Source organism: Anolis carolinensis, chromosome 4 (genome assembly GCF_035594765.1).
Source record: "Anolis carolinensis isolate JA03-04 chromosome 4, rAnoCar3.1.pri, whole genome shotgun sequence".
Lineage (NCBI taxonomy): Eukaryota > Metazoa > Chordata > Lepidosauria > Squamata > Dactyloidae > Anolis > Anolis carolinensis.
In genome coordinates this window covers 69,830,310-69,831,295 of record NC_085844.1, presented here as the reverse complement: position 1 = coordinate 69,831,295, position 986 = coordinate 69,830,310, and positions in this window count along the sequence as shown.

Genomic DNA, 986 nt, shown 5'->3' with positions numbered 1-986 from the left:
GGGGGAGTGTCCAGATGCCCTGCCAGACCTTCTAGCTGATGTATTAAAATAATTGAATAAATGGAAAATTATAGAAAAGTAGCATGGAAAAATAGATTATCATAATTCAGTTACTAGATGCAGGAAAGATGATTAAAGCTAAAAGTGCTGTAATTGGAAACATTTGTTGTTTATTTGTCCAGCAGCTTCTGACTCTGTGACCACATGGAGCAGCCCATGCCAGAACTCCCCATTGGTCATTGCCACTCCCCAGTTCCTTCAAGGTCAAGCCAGTCCCTTCAAGGATACCATCCATCCATCTTGCCCTTGGTCGACCCCACTTCCTTTTTCCTTCCTTTTCCCCCAGCATCATTATTTTCTCCAAGCTTTCCTGTCTTCTCATTATGTGGCCAAAGTACTTCATCTTTGCCTCTAATATCCTTCACTCCAGTGAGCAACCGGGCATTATTTTCTGGAATATGGACTGGTTTGATCTTCTTGTGGTCCAAGGCACTCTCAGAATTTTCCTCCAACACCACAGTTCAAAAGCGCCTATCTTCCTTCATTCAGCCTTCTTTATGGTCCAACTCTCGCATCCATAGGTTACTTACTATGCCCAAAATTGACATATGATTGTTTTGCATTTTCTGAACAGGAAAAGATTTTACTGTACAAAAAAAAATGTGTTTTGTGCAGATTTTTGTGCAGAAGAAGAACTGAACTTCAATTGTTTCTAAAGCTTTGTGGTTTTCAAAGACCACAGCAGAGCAATCACAGCAGAAAGAAAAGTGCTAAAATTACTCATTGATTCCTTCAAGAAGAAACTTAGTGAAGACTTACATCTTTATTGTTCAATGAACAATCCAGCTGATTTCTATATCTCACGTGAGAGACCACCTTTTCATTTGCCTCAGGTAGCATATTTCATGCTAGGCTTCTTTCATTTACTTAGTAATGAAAACCTAAGATGAGAATTTCTCCAACAATCCATAAAGCACTGCAGCATA